Genomic DNA, 25,899 nt, shown 5'->3' with positions numbered 1-25,899 from the left:
AATATAAAAGCTAAGTTTACAAAAAGCTTAATATTGTCAAGCCCTGAGAGAAGCAAGATACAACCTTAGCTCATAGCATTCTCACAACAACTCCATGAAGGCATTATCATTTTGCCAAAGCAGAAACTGAGGCATGGGGAAATTAGGTAACTTTTTAAGGTCACCCTGTTATAAGATGCAGAACTGGGTTTTGTTTCCAGGTCTATCCAGTATTAGAAATCTTTATCCACTCTCCCCCTTTCTCATTTCTATGTTCTCCTATCCAACTCAGCTTTAAGGTCTATTAGTATGTGCTTGGAAGTAAAATAAAAGGTAGTTTATGGGGACCGTGAATCCAGGACAGAGCCCTCAGAATAAGATTCCACAGGCACCATCTCTACTAACTCAGAGTAACACCTCTGATAGGCTGAGTAAGTGCTTTCCTCAATCTCCTACCTTGAAATATCTCCCGAGGCAAAATTCAGCCAACATTGTTTTGAGTTCACAGGCTATGAGTTTCTTGAAAATGTAACTCAGGTGAAAGAGCACAGGTCACAATGATTCACACAATGTGGATCAACTGGAGCAAGTATCCTGTAATAATTTTGAAGGTTGATGGGACATTTCCATGAAGGAGCAGGGGAAGAGGAAGAAGTGGATGGGGAAGGGAATAAAGAAGAGAATGGGCTCTGTGAGTCTGCAGCCTCTTCAGACCCCAATAACCACAAAACCCCAATAACCTTTGAGACATCCAAGCTCAGTTCTGCAATATCCCTAGGGTCTGTGGAAGCCCCCTCCAGAAGCATCAGGGCCCTGGAAATTCTAATACTTTTATGGCATCTGCTTTCATACCAGTCAGAACTTCTTCAGCTACAACAACCAACTTAAAACTACCTTTTAAAAGATGAATTCACTAGCCTGGCAACTAAGCAGAGCAGATCAACTCCATCAGGCACTCCTAGATGTAGATGCCCAAGTTGTCTATTTTTTGTTTGTCTCTTTTTTTCTTTGTTCATTTGTTTTGTTTCTTAAATTAAGTAAATTAGGTAACTTTTTAAGGTCAAAAAGTGAAGTTGAAGTTGGGTGAAGTTGTATGGTATTTGTCTTTCTCTAACAAATTGCTCTAGTCTTCATTTCACTTAGCATTATATTCTCTAGCTCCATCCATGCCGTGCAACACAGTGGTCCAATTTTACTCTTGAAGCCTCTCCCTGTGTTCTGAGGGCAGGGCTGTCCTTTATTTCTTTATATCTCTTCTCTTCTCTCCCAGTGATTTACATATAGTAGATGTTCAGAAAAAGCTTGTTGAATTTGATAGGAGAATATTGAGAGAAGAAAGTAAAAGTAGTAATTCCTACCAAACAACTTCCAGCCTCTTCTAGTCAGAGCAAGGTAGACACTCCTCTCTCAGTCCCAGGACAAGACTGTCATCATGGCCACTTTCCCTGCCTGATCCATGTTGTCACATACTATGGAAGAGAGAAGAGCAGGAGACAGAGGAGAGCAGGTGCTGGTCTGTCTGGAGGAACTGAAAGCAGAGGTGATGTGGCATTCAGGGAAGCGGTCAAGTCCAAGGCACTGCCACTCCTTCCCCCCATGAGGCCCTGGGCTATAGAGCTGGCTGCAAATGTTAATTGGGCACAACTCAACTTTATATGACTGCAATAGCGCTGCTGTAATAATCCATAAAGCGCAGAATGTGCATCAGATGCAAGTTTATTGTGTAAAAGCTGTATCTTAATCATATTAATTGAAGTTTCAGAGCAGATGGGTTTCCTTTTCAAGCCACATTTTATTACATTTCATTAGCATCATGTTAACAGCAGCACAATAGCAGAAACTCCAGACATTAAAACAATTTTCTGATGGCTCAACTACATTTTCTGTGCTGTTAATTCAAATGCTAGCCTGGTTAGTCAGGGCTTCTCTGCTGGTTGAAATATGCCTTCTTTCTGTATGTCTACAGAAATTTCTGAAGCAGAGGACAAACACAAGTTATAATATTTGGAATGATTTTTCCCAAGTTGATAGCTTTTCTGGCCTCCAAAGCCTCTTGCTCTAGAGATATGGCTGATACTAGACCTCAAATTGTTCCTTCCTTCCTTCCTTCCTCCTCCTTCTTCTTCCTTCCTTCCTTCCTTCCTTCCTTCCTTCCTTCCTTCCTTCCTTCCTCTTTCCTTCCTTCCTTCCTTCCTTCCTTCCTTCCTTCCTTCCTTCCTTCCTTCCTCCTCCTTCTTCTTTTCCTTCCTTCCTTCCTTCTTTCCTTCCTTCCTTCCTTCCTTCCTTCCTTCCTTCCTTCCTTCCTCCTCCTTCTTCTTTTCCTTCCTTCCTTCCTTCTTTCCTTCCTTCCTTCCTTCCTTCCTTCCTTCCTTCCTTCCTTCCTCCTTCTTCCTTCCTTCCTTCCTTCCTTCCTTCCTTCCTTCCTTCCTTCCTTCCTTCCTCCTTCTTCCTTCCTTCCTTCCTTCCTTCCTTCCTTCCTTCCTTCCTTCTTTCCTTTCCTGCCTATTCCAAATGTATTGAAGCAATTTATAAGACATATACAACAGGGTAAAAATAAATAAGATCAGAATAAAGGGATGTTTGATTTCCAACCCTGACTCCATCACTTCCTCATTGAACGTCCTTAGGCAAGTGATTTTGCCTTTCTGAGCCACAGTCTCCTCCTCTGTAAAATGATATCAGAGTCTACTCCTTGTATGGCTGGTGAGAAGGTGAAATATAAGGTACTGGGTGAGCTATGCAGCTGTGCAGCTGGTATGAGAGAAGCAGAGAGGGAGCCAGAGGTCAGCTCAGGCAAGCCTGTGAGGCTCAAAGTAGGACCAGCTCAGTCCTCAGAGAGGAAAAAGACTAATGGAGGGTTGTGAATAAAATACAGAGGGGGCTCTGGTCTGACTTACATTGTGGAAAATGGGTGTGGTTGTTGCATGGGGAGCAGAGTGTAGGGGAAAAGTTGGAAGCAGGGACCAGTGAGGATGCTGTTGTGAAGGATGGCAGTGGCTCAGACTATCAAGAAGGTTATGATGGAAACCATTTGGAAAGAGAAGTCAAAAGGGTTTGCTGAGATGCTGAATGGAATGTGACAGACAGAAAGGAGCCAAGGTGGGTTAGGAAAGGGAAGGGCATGTAAGTGCTCACCTTGCCAGGCCCTGCATGGCCCTGTGGGTTCAGACCTTCTGCCCCACCAACGCTTTGTTACCAGGAAGGATCCAACCTCAGCTCCTAATGAGCGGGGCTGGAATCACACCAACCACGTAAGAGGACACAGTACTGCTGGGGCTCTCAGATGGACTAAAGGGATCAAACTGACCAGTTCCTTCATTGTGTATATTGCTTTCCAGATTCTACAAAGTGCTTTCTCATAGTTTACCACAGTTTTCCTTTTAGGCCAATCCCGTGCTTTGGAGCATTAAATTACTCCATCTCAAGGATAAGTAAACTGAAACCTGGAAAAGGTAAGTGACATACCCCGGGGCATATGCTTAGCTATTGTTATGTGAAAACAAATGAAACAAGACCATGAAAACTTCCTAATGAAGAAGGGTGTTGGATAAGTCCAAGATATTCTGATTTTATGAAATATATTCATGTAAAACTTAGAGTATTTAAGTCTAAAATGTTTAGAGTTTAAACTACTATCAATATTCTTCTTCTCTCCCCATTTGTCTAATGATTTGGGGATACACTTCTCTAGATAAGAAACTGAATGGAGCTATTGTTTGATTTACTTTTGTAAAACCTTATGATGTAGATTTTCTCAGTTAATGCTAGGAAGGACCCCAAGAATAAGCATTCTTACCCCTTTTTACTGCTATGAGGGCATGTATGGCCCTCAAATAGCTTATATTCTGTGTAATGCCTGGGTCTCACACTCAGTGGAATGCCCCTCGTGTAAAGCTGAGCCAGGAAGCAGTTTGCACATCATGTACCTTCCGTTCAGAAGGGATATCACATCAGGGCTATTCCTCCAGGAGCCTTCTAACGTCAGGCCTAAATATGGATGTCAAAACACATCACACTCTGGGGAGGCTGAAGCCATCTCAAGATTCCATGTTTAAATGACTAAAACAGAAAAATATAGCTCTAGTATTTATGACGAAAAGCCAAGAGGCTTCGTCTTGGCAGATATGTGTATCAAGCAACCCACGAGGGGCAGGAAAGGGTGGCCAGCACACCTCAGGGCCCCAGAGAACCTGCAGGTAGCAATAGGACTGGCCTGTGGCTGGAAATCTGTCCTGATTGTCAAGTCCCTGTCTTCTCGTTTGTCAAGCAAGCAGACAATGTCACAGTAGATTATGCCGTTGTCAAAGAGAACATCCTGGCTGAAAACACATCCGAGATCGAAAAATATTCCTCCTCAAAAAAATCGAGTAGTTTAAGGAACAAATGTTCTGGAGAGGATTGGTAGACAGGTGTGGATGCAAATTTTTCTATGTTAATGACACAGGGCAGGCATCCTTCAAAGCTGCGCATGTTGGTCACAAGATAGGGCTTCTCCAAAGACACCCTGTGACCCTTCACTAGCAAAACAGTCTAGAAACACCAGTGAACAAGAAGGTAGGCCAAGGAAAAAAAATGTTTAAATCAGAAATCGCAAACAAATTTCCCCTGGGTCAAATGTGACCCACAAATGTGTGGACTTTTTTTCTGATTTAGTATATTTTTTAAATATATGTGAGCTAATAAGAAATTGAAAATAAAAATCCAGATTTTTGGCTGTTCTGGAAAGATTGGAAGATCTGGCAATTTGGGTCCCATTTTCCAGCATAAGGAGTTGGTTGCATTGAACAGCAGCTGTCTCCTTTTAGATGGAGGAGGGACTCTCCGTTGTTCACTCATTTATCTATATCACTTGCCTAGCCCTGTTGGTATTAACATTTGCAGACCTGACTTAAATGTGGGGTCTCATCCCAAATTCTTTAAAGCTCTCCCTCAATGACCCCTTCCTGTTGCATTTTCTTTTCTTTTCTTTTTTTTTCTTTTCTTTTCTTTTTTTAATTTATTCATGAGAGACACACACACAGAGACAGAGACAGACAGAGGAGAAGCAGGCTCCTTGCAGGAAGCCCGACCTGGGACTCCAGGATCATACCCTGGGCCAAAGGCAGGTGCCAAACTGCTGAGCCACCCAGGGATCCCCCTCTGTTGCATTTTCTTATGCCGTACCCCAAGGCAAACCCCTGAGGGGTAACTTTGCATCTGAACAGAAAAAGAATCCCACCTCCCCTGGGGCTTTATAAAGAAGAATAAAACATTTTTAAAGGTCCCCATAGTACATCAGAAGCTTCCTAACTCTTTCCCTTCCTACCTGGTCCCAAGTGAGAAGAGACATCATCTCAAAATTTAAAGAGAAACCATTTTATATTTATTTTGAAGTTGCAGATGTGGGAGAAGCATCCCGCCCCCCTTCCCCTAGTTCTTTCTGCCTATTTTGTTCTAATAGCAAGAAAGGGTAGAATTTTAATAATATCTCCCTGGAATGACTTTCTTCATGCATGAATTATTTCTCATTTACAAAGGTTTGGAAAATGCTTTTTTTCCTTCCTTTTTTTTTTTTTTTTTTTTTTTGCTGTGGAAAATGATGACTGTTTTCATTGCTAGACACATTACTGTCAGAACTCATGAAGCTGATGGTCAGGCCTGTTTTCCCACGGAGTCCCTCTCCAGCAGACAGCTCAGCTTGTCTTGTCCCTAAAATAGTGGCTCTTGTCAAGGCATGTATAGGAATGTCACAGTCACGGTGGCTAATGGCAGGTGACTGCTGTGGTTACACCACTGGTATAGAATAAAGGCAGATGAAAGGCTGTTAAGGGCTTGCTCGTTCTCCTTTGATCCTTACAAAAACCTTTTGGAAGTAGGCATAAAAGTAATCATTTTTATAGACAAAGAAACAGGAACTCAGAGAAGTTAAGCCACTTTTCCAAGGTCACCCAGCTACTAAATGGCAGAACTGGTATTTAAATCCAGCCCTGCCAACTTCCAGCACTTTAACCACTATATGGGTTGCCATTCCTGTATTCTTTTGGAAGAATTTCATCCAGGAGCCTGGTTCACTTTTAGTAATGAGAGATGATTCCTGAGGTTTATACACAAGGTGGTGCCACGATGAGCCAGCTAGGATGGTCTTTCAGAAGCCATGCATACCCTTGAAAGCACCAGTGGGTTTGAGCTCCTGCGGCATGCACAGAGTGCCCAGCACTTCCTAAACTTCACTCCCATTCAGCCTTATAGCACCCCTTTGAGGTGGACATTGTTTATCCTTGCTTTACAAATACAAAAATCTATAATCATTCTGCATTAGATCTCTAGAACATGTACATCTTCTGTTCACAAGTTTGCACCCTTAAACAACAACCTCCCCCAATCCTCAATACCCACCCCTGGTAACCATCATTCTTCTCTCTGATTCTATGAGTTTGGCTTTTCATTGTTGTTAAGATGTATTTATTTCTTTCAGAAAATAAGAGAGAGAACAAGCAGGCCGGGCAGAAGAAAAGAGCGAGAGAGAAGCTCAAGCAGACTCTGTGCTGAGTGCAGAGCCTGATGTGGGCTTGATCTCCTGACCATGAGATATGATCTCCAGCAAAACCAAGGACACAGGACAGCATCCTTTAAAGGGTTAATGAACTGCAGTATTCAGGTGCTGGTGATATAAATACTTGTCTCCCTCTATCTGACTTATCTCTGAATAAGGCCCTCAAGTTCCACCCATGTTTTTGAAAATGGCAAGATTATTCAGAGCTGAATAATATTCCATTGTATATGTACACTGCATATTCTTTATCCATTTATCTGTTGTACTTCAAAGTTGCTAAGAGCCTAGAATTTTTTTTATCTTGTTAAAAGAAATTATAATCATGTGATATGATAGAGGCAGTAGCACATTGTACACCTTAGACTTACAGAATGTTATATGTCACTTATAAATCAATTGAAAGGAATTTTTAAATGCAAAAGCTGAGGCTTGCAAAGTCTGTGTGACTAGCCAAAGATTGAATTGACTAGAAAGCCTAGAGTTTGAATTCAGGCCTGACTGGCTCCAAGAACCACCATCCTCTGCTATCCTTTTTCCTGGGACCTTCTGAGGGCACCAGTCCCAGACTGCAGTTCTCTTATCATTGTGGGTATGTGAAATCACTTTAAGAATTTTATAGACAAACCCTTTTAATTTTAGTGGTATGCACTTATTATAATGTATGTGAGAAAAAATATTTTTAAAACACACCAAACCCACTTTTACGACTATTATTGCTTAGGCCAAGCCAAAATTTACTTAAGTAAATAAAATAAATGAGTTGATTTTTTTAAATGATGTAGATAACAGGAAAAAAAAGTGGTACTAGGGATGATAAGAATTGTTGAGGTGGTTTGTAGTGGCTGAAGCATGGGAAACAGAATAATCATTGGATGACATTAAAAAATGGAATTTTGTATGTTAGGTCTCCACATAGTGAGGCTATGTTTCCTAGTTTGCCATATAATTACCCTTTCTCTGATAACAGTCTCCTCCTCACCCATCCACCCCCAGCTTCTTTTTTCAGAGACAGAAGTCATGTTCATGTAGCATAGCCACTCTCCTCAGCCTATAGTCGGTAATTGATCCATGATGGCCATACCAGCTGGCCAGTCAGGTCCTCCCCAATAAACATAGATTGAAACTGAGACATGGCAAGTTCAGTTGATTGCTCCATTGAAAGTAAGCCAGGTGAATTCAGGAGCTGTTGGTAACTGTTGTTCTGCCTTGTGGATAGGAAAAGGGAGTTAGCTATTCTGTTGGGTGAAAAAGAATGAAATAGACATGCCAAAAAAGTAGAAATGGGGCCCCTGAGCTCCCTACATGCTCCAGTCACTGAGTCTATGCTGTCCCTGAAACCCAATGGGTTCTATTAAACACTTCTATATTCTTATTATTTCTCCTTTTGGCCAATGCCGGCTCTGGGGAGGATCAGTAATTATAACCAGAAGAGTCATAACCTATACAAAGGTACTCCAAGATTGGTGTGACTGCTAAGCACTTATCTTTGCCAGCTGCCTACACCATCTTCATGCTCTCCCCTGGGTGTTGCTTTAATACTCCACTGCCAAGAGAGGCAGCTGGGGCACACAGTCCACCTCCCAGCATGGGGCCTTCAAGATGAGACAGATCTGTTCCACTTCTCAAAATGGCAATTAAGCCAGTTGTCACAGCCCCATCTGGAGGTCCCACATCTCGATGTGCACCTGCCACTGCAGTTAGGAGATGTAGAGGTCTCTGCTTCTCTGGCTGGTGAAGAAAGGCAGCCTCTATAATGAGAGGAGACAAGTCATTAAACTGTTCACAACAGCTCTTCTTTGCATAGAACAGGGTTCTGCAACTGAACCCTGGATTGCTTAGGCTCTCCCTGGTCCTCTTCCTGGGGAAGACATTCTAGGATACACACCCACCCTGCCCCAAGGAACCTGGATCCCAATATTAAAGTATTTCTACTGCATAGACTTGCCTTTGCCTAAAAGATACTGTACATAACCCTCTGGGCCTTTTGCTGGTCAACTTCTGTGATCCAACCCCATCCCCAATTTCTTTCAACACAAAGCCTCTATTCTGATCCGGCTGATCTCCTTAGTGTGGTCTATAATTGACATACATGTGGAGTTTCTCTCTTACCTAGGCTTTTTTTCCAAAAACTGCCCTTTTTCTACCATAGGAGCAGATCCCTGAAACCCTAGATGTCTGCCTTCCCATTCCGCACCTGACTGGACCTGGAGAAGGTTTGGGGACTCTCATAGAGATTCTAGTTTGTTGTAGAGCTAGACTGGAAGGTCTCATGGACTTGGCGAGGGGACTTTGGGGTGCGATTTGGGGATGGCCAGGCTGGATCATGTGCAAGTGGAATGAATAAAGCTGATCCAAGGGAAGTTAGGTATGGAGAGATAAGATGTATTTTGTCTGTGATCTTTCCAGTATTCCAGGTCCTTATTGTTGTCCACCTTGACAACCAGCCATGTTCCTTCTACTTGTATATCAGGAGATAAGATTATAATAAGCTTAATTTTTGATTGAGTTATAATTTATATATAGTGAACTGCTGAAACTTTGAGGGGGTTGCTGTTTCTAGATACCAAATTATACCATTTTCCCCACATGACGGCTATTTTACTGTCTCCCATATGATTATGCTGCTCCTGCTTCAGTGATGTCCTCCTAACTGCTCTCTGCTTAACTGAGCATTTTCCATCCTCCTTGAACCCTACTTGTGCTACCCCCAGTCCAGAAAATTCTCCTTGTGCTTTGATCCTGTATTAATTCAGGCTACTATAATAAAAACACCATAGACTACGTGGTTTAAACAACAGAAATTTATTCCTTGCAGTTCTGAAGACTAGGAAGTCCATGATCAGCCAATTGGTTCCTGGTGAGAACTCTCTTTCTGATTTGCAAGATGACTGCCTTCTTGTTGTGTCCTCAGAAAAGAGAGGTCATTTCTTTTGTTCCTCTTTTTATAAAGGCATTAATCTCCTTCATGAGGGCTCCACCCTTATGACTTAATTGTCCCCCTGTGGTCCCTCCTGCAAATGCCATTGTACTGGGGATTAGGTTTCAATATATAAATTAATGGGGATGCAAACATTCAGCCCATAGCAAAGCTTAAGGACTTGACTCTATAGTGAAGCAATTTAGTTAACAGTCTTGAAACGGTCTTCCTCTCTATGCCATGCCTGCACTGAGCTCTGGGAACACAAAGACATAGAGACACAGTTTTCCCTCTAGGTGCTTACAGCAGAGGAGACAGACATGTAAAAAACAATCAACCATAATGCCATGTGACACATGTTAAAACCACAGGAATCTTTCATTCTGTTAGGGGAGGTGTGGGGTCCTCTGTAGGGGGAAATGGGGGAAAATGGAAAACAAGGTGACATTGAACTTAAGAATAAATGAAATTTTGCCAGGTTTACAAGGGGGCAAAGGACCTTCCACACTCTTGATGTGTAGCTAAAGAAAAAATTATTCTGACACTTGTTAAAATGGTAAGGAAGACATTTGCAGGACTTATTGCAATAGTATTGCAATAGCGGTGAGAGATTAGGCTCAGCTCCAAATAGTGCAAGGACAAGTGGGAGTTTGTAGCCAAGGAGTAGGGTGAGGAGGTCATTGGATGGAAAATTAATAAGAGGAGACATCAAGGGATGAGGATTCTTACTAACCTGACCTCAGAGGATTCTGGCTAAAAGCAAGCATCAAAGGTGGAGGATGAAAGATTGATTGGATATCAGAGGTCAGGGATGACTGAGCAGGATTCTTTGTTTAGACAGGTCTAAGCAGGCCAAAGACAAAACAGCAGCCACAGTGGAGTTCTCATGGAAAAGAGGGCTCAGAGGAGCCTGTCTAAAATTTGGTCAAGGAGAGAGTCTTTGTCATACTCCAGATCCTATAGCATTCTTTAATTATTATGTGTAAGACAGACTTCTCTCCTTCATTGTCCGAGTCATTTGGCCTGGGGTGAGGAACTGTCTGCTCTCCAATATGGGGACCAGCTCTCTTCTCTTCATTCCCCCCACTGACTTCACCCTCTTCCTTATCTCAACTATTTCAAGCTCCAGAGTCCTTTTAGAGATCCAGGAATCTGAGCATCTGGAAATCTCTCTCTCTCTCTCTCTCTCTCTCTCTCTCACACACACACACACACACACACACACACACACACACTATGATAATGGAACCATTTTGGACATGTATTGAGATGTAAAGAAGGAAAAGGAAAAACCCTACTTACTGCAGTCATGGTATAAAGCAATAGGAATTGAAGCTAACAGGAATGGAGGCAGTCTCCTGGAATAGACAAAGGCTGGTAAACAAGGAAACCCACACATAGGAACAACCTAGCTTTAGGATCAAGGTGCAGAGTCAATGTTGGGCTCATAATTTTGCACAAAGGAGGAAGCAGGTCTGATTTATTTATATGAAGCACTATAGACTCTGCTCCATTCTTATCTCAGCCATCTCTATGGTCCCTCAGTGCTTTACACAGAATAGTATTGAAGCATTTGTCATATCAAATACAATTTAATTAAAAGCCACTGCTTAGTTACCCTACTCACAAATGATAGCATGATTTACTGTCAGGACCCAAAGTAAATTGAGTGATGGACCAAAAATATACTGCAAGGTGTTAAAAGGAATTTGGAACAGCCTGCCCTTCTTTTCAAATATCTTTTCTTCCATTCATTTTTCTTGACAAGAATTTTGAAATAATGAGTGCTAGTAGGTGATACATGAGTGCTCTTGATTTCTTAAAGCTATGAAAAATATAAGGAGGTTGGCTACAGAATCCCATCTTTATTATCATCTACCTCTGGTGGTTATGTTAACTGGTACAGCCTTCAGGGAGGAGATTTGACAGTATCTATCAAAATCATAAGAGCACCTTTCCTTCCAACCAGCAATCCTAATTCTAAGCATTCTGTTCTGGTTATCTGTTGCTGCATAACAAACCAACCCAAAACTTAGTAGCTTAAAATAACAATTTATTATTATTGCCCACACTTCTGCAGGTTGACCAGGTGAATGTCACTTAGGGTTCTTCATATGGTTGCGATCAGATAGAGACTGGGGCTGTGGTCACATTTGAAAGCTTCACTGGGCTAGATATGCAAGATGGTACACTCTGTGCCTGATAGTTGTTGCTGGTTGGCAGCTGAGAGCTCCAATGGGACTGTTGACTGGACCTTGTCACATGGCCTTACCATGTGAATTCACTTTTCATAGCATGGTGGCTTGATTCCAACAGAGAGTATCTCATGAATACGTGTTCCAAAGGGCAAAAAATGGAAGATTCCAGGCCACTTAAGGGCAGTGCCCAGAATTGACATAGCATCACTTCTGCCATGTTTTATTGGTTATAGCAGGCACCTCCCACCAAAGGCCTATATGCCCCCATGTTCCCTTAATATGTTCTTTGAAATCATGTGCCAAATTCTTTCTCCTTTTTGTTTTATAAAATATTAGAACTCTTTTATATGCTAAGTTTTTCTGGTTAGGGTCCTTTGACTGTAAGCAACAGAAACTGGTTGCAAGGAGTAGAGAATTTATTGAATAAGGAGGGGTTAAGGAATCCAGTTTGGAATAGGAAAGAAGTTCTCAGCAGTCTCTCTTGAGTTCCTTTGCTGAAATGAATAAACTCTATGACCGAGTCTGTCCTTGCTCCTCAGCTTAGGAGTCAATATCCCAGGATAGAGACCCTGGTTGGCCAAGCTTAGGTCACGAGCCAAACCCCTGCAGGGAGTAGAGGAGAGGTCTGGCAGAAGCAGCTTCTGAGGACTCCTATGGCTTCTACAGTGGAGGGTAGCTACGTAGGTTTCCATCCCAATCTGGGAGAGGCAATATCCCAAAAGGGATCACAGGTGCTGGATTAACAGACAGTAATAGCTATCTCCTCCACTGGGTTTACTTCCTAATGCCTCCTTCTGATGTTACACGTTGTATACACAACCAGATAAGAATCTGGGGTGAAGTCCAAGGAGGTCCATTGGAGCCAAACATGGACAATTACTTAATCTTTTCTGGACTCAGTTTACTTATCTTTAGCATGGAGGTGAATAGCGCTTAATATTCAGAGTTCATGTGAGAATAGGAGAGATAACCTATATAAAGTACTCTTCATGGTCTCTGGTCCGCAGTAATATTAAACAATAAATGGCAGCCATTGTGCCATTCTTCATGATTGAGGAGCAACAAATCTTATCTCTCTCTCACCACCACCATTGGACCTCTGTTCTTCCTCCATGATGGGTGATGATGTATCTAAAGGGGAGAGGCATTCTTGGGCCTAATCAGTGAGTGAATTGGGTGTGAACGGTAGAGCTTTAGAGCACATTAGGAAGGGAGCATGGCTGATAGCCCCCTGCACACCGTAGTACAGTGGTAATTGTCAGCACCCAGAATTTTAGAAGGAGGGCTCAAGCCTAATATCCATGTGACAGCATGTTTGATCACAGATGCTCTCACGGCTGTTGCTCCTTCACAGGACACCAGGCACACTATGTGCTATTTTAAGCTGTGATTCCACATGCGCTTACATTTTTCCTCTTTTATTCCTAGGATTCTCTGTTCTTTAAACAGAACTTTGTTCTTTTTTTTTTTTTTAATGTTTCCTGTCCTTCTAAGAGTAATAGGATGGGTTCACGACTCCTGCCATCCTCAGAATTGCCTGGCTTTGAGATTGTATTCACAATCTTTTAATGGTGCTTTAATGTCAGGTGCAAAATGAAGCTTTTCCCAAGTCTTTATAACATGCTTGAAGGGACAAAGTGGTCTTGTCATAGGATGCTGTGATGCTCCCAGAGCTTTGCCACAATTCATCTTGTAACAGATGGACTCTTCATTAGGTGTGCACATTGTATCCACCTGGGAATTCACCACCTTTGGTTGAGAGATTTGATTTCAGCTACAGATAATTACTCCCTTTCTTGTCTTGACCTTTAGTTCAAAGATTATCAGCAAATTCAAATTCTTCTGTCTTTTTTCCTCTTCTGCTGGATTGGAATGCTAGAAATAGGTTATATGAAACCAGTTTTCTTTCAAACAGCTTGGCTTGGACTCAAATACCAAGACCAAGGTTATTAGTGTTTGGCAGGGATTGCAACATAGGGTTTCTGGCATTCACATCCATGAAAATCGCTGATGACAACAGATCCCATTTCTATTGCTCTTGGTATCACTCCACTGCAAAGTTCAGGTTAAGGCCTTGATGACCTCCACATTGTGAAACAATCCTTAAGATACTCCCTTCCTTATCTTGAATTTATTCCTATCACTGTGAATATATGCCTGTCTTTTTACAAGTTTCTCTTGACTCGTTAAATATTAAGAAAGCCCCCTCATTCTTTAATCTCTTCTTATAAGTTTTGTCTTTGCCCATGACTTTAATAATTATCTCCTATGGACTAATGACTCCCAAACTCAAGTTTAAAGAGCTTAAACCAATCCTGTGAATCTCAGACCCACATGCCTAACTGCCTTCCTGACACCTCCATGTGGATGTGCTAAGGGCTCCTCAGACTTGGCCTGTTAAAACCTGAACCAGTATTTCCCCCTTAGAAACTTGTCTTCTTCCAAGATTCCCATCATCATTAATAGTGGCTCCATCCACCAATCTTCAAACAAAAAAACAAAGTGTCTTCCTTTTTCCCATTCTTTCCTATCTACTCTATCATTAATCACCACAATTCTATCATTTGAATATATCACATTGGTGCTCTTGTTTGCACCTCACCACCATCATCCTGTTCTGCATCATCTTTCTAGTCTACTGGTCTACACTGTGCATGGCCCCAATGTGACTTTCATATTGTAAGCTTTCCAAAACATAAATCATGTTACCTTCTGCTTAAAAAGTTTCAGAGATTCACAATTGATTTTAAGACAAGAACTTAAACCCTAAATATGTCCATAAGGTCATTCCGGTCCAACTCTTCTCCACCCACACCTCCTGCATTGTCTTCCCTTTGCCTGTGTATGTGGCTATCATGTCAGGCTTTTGTATATGCTGTTTGCCCTGCATTCTGCACCCCTTCCCTAATTTTAGATAACTTTTACTCTTGTTCAGATCTCTGCTGGATTATCACTCCTTCAAGAAATGCTTTTCCTTACCTCCCAGACAGGTTAAGTCTCAGAGCAGCTCATGCCTCTTGGTCACAGTACTTACCAAATGGATTTGTAGGATTCTTTGATTACTTTGTTCTATTCCTTGAAGGCAAGGACTGTATTTTTTTTTTTGCCTTCTTTTTTTTTTTAATAAATTTATTTTTTATTGGTGTTCAATTTACCAACATACAGAATAACCCCCAGTGCCAGTCACCCATTCACTCCCATCCCCCGCCCTCCTCCCCTTCCACCACCCTTAGTTCGTTTCCCAGAGTTAGGAGTCTTTATGTTCTGTCTCCCTTTCTGATATTTCCCACACATTTCTTCTCCCTTCCCTTATATTCCCTTTCACTATTATTTATATTCCCCAAATGAATGAGAACATATAATGTTTGTCCTTCTCCGATTGACTTACTTCACTCAGCATAATACCCTCCAGTTCCATCCATGTTGAAGCAAATGGTGGGTATTTGTCGTTTCTAATGGCTGAGTAATATTCCATTGTATACATAAACCACATCTCCTTTATCCACTCATCTTTCGATGGACACCGAGGCTCCTTCCACAGTTTGGCTATTGTGGCCATTGCTGCTATAAACACCAGGTGCAGTTGTCCCGGAGTTTCATTGCATCTGTATCTTTGGGGTAAATCCCCAACAGTGCAATTGCTGGGTTGTAGGGCAGGTCTATTTTTAACTCTTTGAGGAACCTCCACACAGTTTTCCAGAGTGGCTGCACCAGTTCACATTCCCACCAACAGTGTAAGAGGGTTCCCTTTTCTCCGCATCCTCTCCAACATTTGTGGTTTCCTGGCAAGGACTGTATTTTTGTTCACTCATTATGTTGCAGTACCCAGCACAATGACCATACACATAGTAATTGCTCAATACATATTTTCAAGTGAGTAAATGACTAATGAAAATCCAGAAGAAACTCATATCATTTAAGAGTTAAACCAGATAAGCCCCCATGGGACCTTAGATTCCAGATAGAGATAGAGAGGGAAAGGGGACAACTTACTCAAAGTCTGGCTTGGGGCTGGGGGATGCTGTGGTCTCTGCACTTTATCATGAAGGTTTTTATAGTGTCTTTAGTATCAGTTTGTAACCACCGGGGCTTCTTCAATGGTACATGCTAAGAGTAAACAAAACTGACCACATAGAGTTTGATTTTGGCTTTGTTAAGTATTTTCATAATGAGAACAGAATAGTAAATTGCTTGGGATCTATGGTAAATATGTCAGCACTTGATTTTATAAGCACACAGGTTTTCTTGTCTAGCTATGTGATGATAACAGGATATCTCACCCTCAGTTTTTTTTCTTTTTATTAAACTTCAGTTTTATCATCTTTAAAGTGGAATTAAAATACTATCCTATCATGAAAAATAGTTTCTATGTACCAGATACTGAAATGTGTTAATAAAGACTTCCATTCATTGAACACTGCCCTATGTGCTTTGCATGAATTTGAAACTCATGACAACCCATTGAGGTAGGATTATTACTATCCCCATTTTACCCGGGAAGCACAGAATTGTTGAGTAAATTGCTTTGGCAGACTCTGGAGCTCACACTCTGACCCAGGAGGCTGGACTGCCCTAATTGCCACCTCCTAGGGTTGCGCTTGGGACACATAGCCCAATGCCTGATTTGTATTAAGCACTCAATACATGTTCATTTTCTCACATGGGATTGTATTTAGCTCAGTAATTTGTCAATACTTTCCTTATTTATTTCAAGTGTTTCTCTTTTCATCCAATAACAATAGTAAGTAAATTTCTTAAAGAAAGGAAAGGTGTTATAACTTCTGTTTCTTTGGCAGCTTTCACAGTGCACCTAGAGGTTCTCAATAGAAATTTCTTAAAATGCATAGAATAAATGCTTACCAGTTGGCTAAATGAAGGATTCAGTAAAAAAGCAAATGTAGAATATGATTGATTGGCTTTTTTAGATTTTGTTTATTTTACTTCACCAAATTCAAAAAAAAATTGGGGAGAATTATAAAAATATGAAAGACTCAACAGGATAAAAGCAAACAAGTGAGAAAATTGGATTAAAGGGAAAATAAAATATAACCAGGGGTGTTTATTTCTTTGTAATTTCTTGAGAGAAATTTGTCAGCAAATCTCTAAGATTAAACCCAGAAAATTAGCCAAGAATTGGAATTCATTCCTGGAGGGTGTTTGACTGATGGGACACAGCTTGAATCTCAAAGGAGAAGTTTGGGTGGAAAACTCAGGAAATGTGGGGCAACTAAGAAAATGTCAAGTTTTCCTTGAGACCAGTGCACCCAGATCTTACTTCATCTTAGAGGTAGTTTTCTCAAAGGTAAAGGGAATCATGTTCTACTGGTTCACATTTCCACATCAAACCTTCCTCATTTCTATTTTTTTTAAAGGTAACGAAGGCTTTTTTTTTTTTTTTAAGATTTTATTTATTATTTATTCATGAGAGACAGCTGACATGGGACTCAATCCCGGACTCCAGGATCATGCCCTGGGCTGAAGGCGGCACTAAACTGCTGAGCCACCTGGGCTGCCCCTCTATTTCTACTTCATCTCCAAGATCTATCAATATGTCTGGAAAGCCTGGAAGAGCCTTCTTAATCATCCCAGTCTCTCTGGATTTATAACCCATTAAGAATACGCATTAAAAAAAAAAAAAGAATAGGCATAGTAGGGTCCTGTGGAAACAAAGGATGATGGAATAATTTTTAAATGTTTCGAGTCCAACTACCTGCCCCTCCCATCTAACTTGGCCTGTCTGTATAGTAATCTCTTCAAAGTTGTGGTTTGCAGTCTTGGCTGCACATCAGAATCACCTGGTAGCTTTTAAAAATTACCAATGTCTGAACACCATCCGTGGAGCATCTGATTTAATTGATCTGGGTGAGGCCAGGCATTCCTTTATAAAGTTTCTAAAGTGATTCTAGCATGCAGCCAATGTTGAGAACCACCTAACATGCATCAGAGTCCCCCATAGGGCTTGTTAAAACAGATTGCTGAGCCCCACCCTAAAGTTTCTCATCCAGAAGGTGTAGGGTGGGGACTGAGACTTTGCATTTCAACAACTTTATAGGTGACCCTGATGTTGTTGGTCCCATAAGCACACTTCTTTAGCTAGAGGATCTCTGCTCACAACAATTTTATTATAATATAAATGTTTCTATATTGATACGGAGGTAATTTTTGTGTCTTAATTTTTTGACAATACTAAAAAAAAGAAACACAGAAATTGAACACAGAATCCACAACCTTTACATGTAGGCCATCATATTTCAGAATAAGAGTCACAGCAGCAGTAGATAGCATTTATCACGTGTTTACTGGGTCTCAGGCATGAGCTCAGACTTGCAGGGCATTCTTTCCTTCCATCCCCACTAAACTTCTATGAGGTAACTACTATCCCATTTCAAGGATGGGGAATTTACAATGCAAAGAGATTATAATGGATATTTTGCACACTTGTAATCAGAACAAAAAGTCAACTTCTTGATACAATGGCATATTTTCCATGTTGTATGTATTATTCCATTGCAGTCACATATCTCAGTCTTCTTCTCATTGGACATTTAGGTAATTTCCATCTTTCACAATTATAGTTAAGACAGCAATAATCAATTTCATTTAGTGCTTGTCTTAAATTGTGTTCTTATGATAGAGCCTCAATCAGTCAAAAGTTAAATTGCCTAGCCTTGATTACAATATACCAGAACAGAAAAAATTTTTTTAAACAAATTTTTTTTCAAACAAAATCATTCTGTGGATGGGTTTAGATAGTCATACATTTAAAACAGTGGTACTGTAAGATTTAGAAGGTATTTCAGATAATCTAGACCCATCTCCAAATCACTCCAATGAGTACCACCTTCTAGGCAGCCAGTGCCTCAACAAAACTTCAAGATTTCTGATGGCAAAAAGGTGTTTCTGGCCTCTTCTATTATAATCAACCCAAAACAACAAGGAAACAAGAACTAGAAACACAGCTGAAATTTGGACAACAGCAGAAGATACCTGTAACTCAGAACCTCCATTGTATAAGCAGAGGTGTGGGAGGAAGGTGAAGTCCAAGTGCCTGAAGAAAGATGCAGGAACCTAAGGCACCAGCCTATTGCTAAAAGTGACCAAAAAGCAGCAGCTACAAATAAGGAATTATGTAAAAGTCTGTAAAGGATAGGCAGATCCCCCAGACCTCCCCTCCTACTGCCAAGAAACAGGAGGTAATTCCCTAAAGAAATTGAACAGAGAGCCTCCAGCTACAGGCACAATGGGTCCAGAGGAGGGCAGATGGGCCAGACCAGACCCAGGGGGTTGGGTGGAGGGCCGCACCTCAAATGGGGAAGCCTCCAACCCCTTACCCAAGTGTCATGTGGTTACCTGACTGACTGGCTGTGAGCCAGTGTGTCCTTGGGGTTGAAAACACTTCATATGGATTAACTCAAAAGTTGTGATATAATCATATTGGAGGTTGAATTGAAGAGACACAGGGTGTGAGAGAGCTTACTTTAATAGGAAATTATATTCAGTATGGAAATATTTGGAAATACTAAGGTAAATAAGGAGTAAATAAAGGGTGTGTAGCTAAAATTGTTAAAAGTGGTTGCCTCTATAAACTGGGGTGAGGGAGGAGGTATTATACATGTGGGGAGTGCTATTTTTTCACATGCTTTTAAACACTAATTACTTTTAAATGATGTAAGTGAATTTCTTTGATAAATTAAAATTGAGGGAAAAAAAGGGAAAATTGCTTGGGCACTTAGTTGTCTACTATTTAATTTATGTGCCTGATGAGTCGGATTTCCATAAATGGATTTTATTCAAGAAAGCCATGCATAGAAATTGCAGGTCATAAATAAGAATTGATGATATTTGGGAGGTAATTAATTGGTCAGTAGCCAAGGAGAGAACACTGACTCCGCAAGAGACATCTGGACTCCACTTGAAGGGTTAGGGTTTCTATCGGCTTCATTCTGGCCCAAATTCTAAGAGAAACCTTTTACTAATCCACCCTTTGCAATGCAATTCATCTGATAAGTCACCCATACTGTTGGCGAGAGTCTAACTAACCATCATTCCAACTAGGAAAGTGCTCATGCCTGCTCTCTGTTGCCATAGAAACAGTGCAGCTCACGTCTCTCTGTTGCTTTGGTAACCCACCCCCATTTCCTCACATCACTACTGCTGGGGTATTTTGCTGCCAAGATAATGGTCTCTATTGTGGATTGAATGTTAATGGAGCAGGACTCTACCCTAGACTACACCCAGACCCCCCTCTGCAGCTCCATATTTTAAGGCTTTGTCTAAGTGGCATCTCAATGAAATGATAATAGACACTCAAATCAGATGGAGAGGCACTGTAGTGGTGGGGGTAGTGGGGGTTCCTAATTATTGTGAAAGGCGGGCTCAGTTCCTAATCTTGAAAAGGGAGGAATGGCATCTAAGAACTCAGAGATCATTCTTAAGAAGGCCTCAGCTGTGTATCAGGGCCTGAAGCCATTTCTCCCAATCAATAAAGAATAATGATCATAAATAAATCTTACTGGGTAATGAATATATGCTAGGCACTGCGTTGAACAATTTATGCCCACTTAATCCCTATTTTACAGAAGAAGGAAAGAGTAAGTAACCTATTCGATATCACACAGATTCAGAATTTAAACTCAAATCTTAATCACTGAACTAAGCTGCCACTCACTTGAGACTGGGGAAAACAAGAGAAGCACCAGAGAGTGTTCTTGCCCTAAAAGAGCTTATTCTTCAACTGGAAAAAGAAACTTAACACAAAGGAGAGAGAGAGAGAGAGACAGAGAGAGAGAGAGAGAGAGAGAAGAGAGAGAGAGAGAATAATGCCTTACAGGGTACAATTAAATGTGAAGTTCAGGTGCCATGCTCACCAAGAAGATGTAGTGGATATAGAACTCATAGCAGACTTTTCATGGAGGAAAAGCAAGGAAAAGATCCTGCAAACACAAGGAGAAACCCAGGAGACAAATCTTATACAGCAACAATCAGGGTCAAGTGCAGGCTCCAATCCAAAGCAGACATTTAACCTAAGTTACCTCCCACTGATGGCAGCCTTTCTGTTGCCCAGCAAATGGAAACCTTGTGCTCCTCTTGTTGCTTCTATCCTCAAGACTATGAGATTCAAATTGACTTGATACTATCTGACCCTTTTACTCTGAAATACAAGAAAGATTGAAGTTTCACATAAAATTGTTTCAAATTTTATAGCTCTCAATTTCACAATCCAATAATTCTATTTGCTTTACAAGTAGATTTTTTTAGCCACCTCAAGTCTTCATAGCATTAAGTGAAGTATAAATCTTCAGAAATAGAATTTTTATGGTGTCTTGATTTTTTTTAATCAAATTATAACACTCAGACTTGTCCTTGTGTATCTTCTAATTTGCCCCTACTCTCTTCCCTTTATCACTCCAAGGCATGACAATGGGCTGGAAACCCTATGGAGAGTTGTAATGGAGACACTGAATTCTCCAAGGGGAACTCAAGAGTGAAGCATCCTGTCATCCCTATCTGTGAGATCTTTTTAAGCCCAAAGCTGTGGTTCTCAATCCTCAGTTCTCTCAAGTCATCTCAAAAGGCATAAAAAAAAAAAAATGCTCAACTCAATTAAAAGCCATATGAATATAAATTTGCTTTTAATTTTTATGTGTGTATGTATGTTGTCAGGAAATCTGAGAGGGAATTGAAAGCAAAGATTTATCTGAAAATAGTATTGATTGTTTGCTAAAATGGTGTTTTGTGAGTGACACCAACTAGATTTGACCCACCTAACCTCTGTCTCTCTCTCTCTCCCCCTCTCCTAGTTCTTTTCCTCTTCTAATAACTGTGTGACATTGGGCCAGTCATTTCATCTCCTTCAGTTTCTTCATCTGCAAAAGGGGGAAATAATGACAAATTATTTTGTGTGGATTAAATGAGACTGCGCATGCAAAGAGTTTACAGTGGTACCAGGCACACGATGCTTAGCAGAGATTATCATTTTTATTCTTGTGAAAAGGAACCCACTGGGGGTTTAAGGTCATCAGAAAGACTCCTCTCCCTTAGGGGTTGGCTTTTTTCTTTAAGTCTTAGTTGGTTTCAGCATGTGAACTTTGGAATATGGTATTTCCCATCTCTTCCTGAAGCTTCTTTTTCTGACCTCTATCAGGATTTAATAATTTAACTTGATGTGTCGAGCTTCTGATCCTACTTAATCCTTACATCCACCCACTTCAACCTTCTACATCCTGATTTCTGTGATTCTGCTTCAGGACCCAGGACTAGATCCTAAATTTTAGTTGCTCCCTTGCTCAGTCATAAACTTCTGATATTCTTGATGTTACACTGTATCCTGGATTATAATGGACAGGATTATGAAAGGGATCTAGAGTCCTTGTAGGAAGATATGAAATGTCTTAGCATCAGGTGAATTGGGAATTGCTGTCTTGGAATGCAAAGGAAAATTTATTAATCAACTACTGTATGCCTCGTGTCAGGGCTTAGACTGTAGGAACTTTCTGGCGAGAGTATATAGCTAGTCTTGAATGATTTTGTCTGAATAACAGTCTCCTCATATAAGGAAAATCTTATTCATTAACAGAACATTCAGTCTAGAGTAGTGAGGAGAGAAGAGAGACCCACCTAGCCACTGGAGTAACTGGATCAATTATGGTGATCCATGGGATCACAGGTGGTAGTGCCTCAACACGCTGACATCCCCAGTAATTTATGGCTTGCAAAAAAGGGGAAAGCTTATATATCATGGTCAATAAGGTGATGAAATGGGATGGGCAAATAGAATCAGATAATTACATAGAGAATATGTATACAGTATATATATGTATGTGTGTGACTCTAAGGGTTTGAAAGATACTTGACAAAATGTAACAGAGCTTAAATAGAATGGTTTGGGAATGAGGTGGGATGGCATTGAAAGTGATTGTTTATGTTTAGTGTTTGAGAGACATCAAAATCTAGAAAGAACATGCCAACTTAGAAGAGATCCGATCTGAGCTCAGCCCTCATCTCGCTGTGTGAATTTGGACTAGTCACTTTACCTCTCATGTGATCAGCATAGGAATTTTGACTTGCTGTTTTCCAACCTGGGCTTTTTTACCCCTCCTTATGAAACGTAGTGGTTCCTGGCTTTGGAGAGGTCACCATATCGATGCCGAATTTAGTGTGGGGACCCAATCAGCATAGCGCACTACAGTCCAGAACTCCTGGGCTCAAGCGATGGTCCTGCCTCAGCCTCCTGAAGTAGCTGGGAAGATACATGTGCTACCATGCCCAGCTACCTCTCATGTGATGTATGAATCTCCTGTAGTTGCATAAAAACAAATACTGAATGTGAAAGTGATTTTTAAATATATAATTGCCATAGAGTTTAGTTGATAGGTCAATACTTGTTGGGTGTCTATCTTGAATTTCAATATATCTAGGCACTCTTTGTACTTGTTCATGATTTTACTAAGGAAAATTTTACTATCTATTATGTATCAAAGTGGTGCCAGGTGCTGGGCAGTCGTGACTGGTAGGCTGTGGACCTACTTTCAAACCTCCTGTAATTTTGGAGCAATGGAAGATAGTAAATGTCTGAGGACTGAAACAGGAACTAACTAGTCTCACAACTTCAAGTCATGCTTCCCTCAAATCCATTCTCCATGCAGGAGCAAGAATGGCCCACTTTCCTCTTAAATATAACATGTATATTAGATAATACATATGATAAAGCATAATAAAATAAACACTTAAAGCCAACTATGCAACTTAAGGATTAGAGCACTAACCTGGTAACTAGCTATGTGTCCCCTACACCACCCTCTTTCTTCTTTCTAGAGGTCATCCCTATCCAAATATCATATTTATAGCTCCCTTTAAAAAATAGTCTTTCAAAAAAATAGTCTTTCATTCCATCTATATCCTCAAATAATATATTCTTAGTTTTGCTTGTTTTGAGTTTTATAAAGAGGACATCTTGCAATACGTAGTCTTCTGAGGTTGCTTTTAAAATTCACCATCTTCCTAAGATGCTCCATGTTGTTGTATAGTTTTTGCTCTTTCATTTTTACCACAATATACCCACTCTGACCTTTAAAAAACTGTCAAATAATATTGCTCTTCAACTAAAATGCTTCAGTGCCCTCCCATTAAATTTAGGGTAAATCCCAAATTCCTTACCTCCATTATAAGGCTCTCCATGATTTCTTCAAGTTATTTACAGTCCTCAGGTGGCCTCTTTTGTTCTTGGGATCTGCTTCTCTGCGCCAGTCTTGGCCTATTGTTACCTGTGAATTTTGGAACATGCAATCTCCTACCTTCTCCAATTCCCTCTTTCCTGTTCCCAGTTGGCCTGTGATTCAGAGGCTCCCTCCCACCTCTCTAAGCTCTGCTCTCCCCGCTGTCGCCCTTGTCTTAGGTTCCAACCACACTCATTTCTTTCAAGTTTCTATGTTTTCATCTCAGGGACTTTACACAAAATGTGTCTTCCACTTGGAATGCTACTATTCCTTATTCTTGATCTTGATAGCTCCTATCTGCTGGGATGACCCTGCCTTCTTATCCATTACCCTCTGCTGATTAGACTAAATAGTCCCATTCAAACCCTTCATCCTGCCTGATTTGTTCCCTTCATTATACTCAACAAAGTGTGAACCTGAATTATATTTGCTTATTTGTATGTTTATTCAGTTACTGTTGATCTTAAAAAAGTAGATTCTGAGTAAATATCTATTGATCAAAAATATGCTTGAATACATAAATGAAATAATGAAAAAAATTTATTAATAGATATCTGATTGGAACCAGCATTTGTTTATAAGATCCATTGCTATAGGTAGCGATGGGTCTTAGCCTCTCCCTGTCCTTATCCAAAGAGCTCTGACCTTCCCATATCTCCATTTCCAAATTCCAGATAGCTGCATTTCCATCTGTTGTGTGAGTCCTGTCTCCTATAGAAGCCCATTGTTGTGCCTGTAGTTAAAGTTGGGCTGCAAGACTTCCTTGATATAAGCTACTTAGCTCTTTTTACCTTCCTAGTTTTATGCCTTGAATTGGTTTCCTCTCTCCAAGGTACTGAACCTCCCTATATATTTGTTTCTCCCTCCTTGGAAAAAAGAGGATAGCACATTTATAAGTATATTGAGGGTTAATTTGACAGAGTTTCTTGCTGGAGCCTGAAATGACATTTTTGCTTTGACCTGTCATGTCCTTGTGACTTTCCAGAAATGGATTTGGGTAATGACTTGTCATTATGAGTAATTAGCATTTGTGGAAGTCTGAGAAGACATGCCCCCTTTTTTCTTTCTTTTAGCTTTGGAAACTTTACTACCCTTTCGACACTTCTTTTGCAGTTGCTCATTTGGTAAAGGGTGAGATAAAATCATGGAAATAAAAGGTTATCCTATCAATTCCTATAATTAACCCTTCACCATACCAAAACAAATGAAAATGCTTATATTTCTAGAGGTATGTAGATGTATCTCCCAGGCTAGACCAGATTCCTTTTAAATAGTTTAGGTTTTTTAAAAAGTCAGTTCTATGCCCAATGTGGGGCTTGAACTCATGACCCCGAGATCAAAAGTCACATGCTTTACTGACTGAGCCAGCCAGGTGCCCAAAAAAACATTTAAGCATAAATTTCATTGTAGTACAAATTTAGAACTTATAAGTTGATATTTAGAAGCAAAGAAGAGAGCCATAGTTCTCATTTCTTTTTCAATATGTTTGATGATGCTCTGTCATCTGTCATATTCAATGTTTGAGGATGTCTGTGACTTCTTACTACTCCTAAATTCTTGTTGATTTATAAGATGTTAGAACTAGAATGAATCTTAGATTTCAATTTATCCAGTCTTCTCATTTTGCAAATGAAGAAACCAAGGCCCCTGAAAGATAAAGTGACTTTGTTTTTTAGTATTTAATTCATGGTTTGGAGATTGGACTAGATGACCTTTAAAGTTTTTTCCAAAAATATAAAATACAAAGCAAAGTATTTGAGACAGTTTCGGCACTTGTAGGGATTCTCTGGGCTCACAATAGCATTGACCTTATTTAGTTCTATTAAAACAAATTCTGGCATATTCACAAATGGATTGTCTCAGTTTAGACATAATAAGTACCTTATCTGTTCTATTATCAGGGCAGCATTGTGCTGGAGTCTCAGTCACTCATTGTGCCTGGAAACTGAATGGCGAAAAACAAATAAACAGTGCTGCTAAACTGTTTTCCAGAATAGAGAGATATTGACCATAAACACATTCGTGGGCTCTCACAAGCATCAGGGAAGCCATCAATGA

Source organism: Canis lupus, chromosome 5 (genome assembly GCF_048164855.1).
Source record: "Canis lupus baileyi chromosome 5, mCanLup2.hap1, whole genome shotgun sequence".
Taxonomy (NCBI): domain Eukaryota; kingdom Metazoa; phylum Chordata; class Mammalia; order Carnivora; family Canidae; genus Canis; species Canis lupus.
The sequence above is the reverse complement of the archived record's forward strand: the minus strand, read 5'-3'. Positions refer to the sequence as shown.